The sequence below is a fragment of the Neopelma chrysocephalum genome, unplaced genomic scaffold, assembly GCF_003984885.1.
Source record: "Neopelma chrysocephalum unplaced genomic scaffold, ASM398488v2 Primary Assembly neopelma1_96921, whole genome shotgun sequence".
NCBI classification, from domain to species: Eukaryota; Metazoa; Chordata; class Aves; order Passeriformes; family Pipridae; genus Neopelma; species Neopelma chrysocephalum.
In genome coordinates, this window is record NW_020925564.1 from 569,400 (window position 1) to 569,662 (window position 263).

Sequence of the window (263 nt, forward strand, 5' to 3'; positions counted from 1 at the left end):
TGAACCGAGGTTGCTGCAGCCACAATGCAGAGTACTAACCACTATACGATCACGGCGAGCTACAGTGGGTATGTCCAAGACGCAGTGTTTTCTGTCCCCTCTAGCAGAGCCGTGCAGGCATTGCCACCTAGTGTGGGCCGGCTATAATGTCCCATGTGTGGGTGTCCTCCCCGGAGTGACCACTACTCTTGAGGCACCCTCGGGCATCCCTCGGCCAAAAACAGTGCTGCCGACGGAGTACATGCTGAAGACAGACACAAATG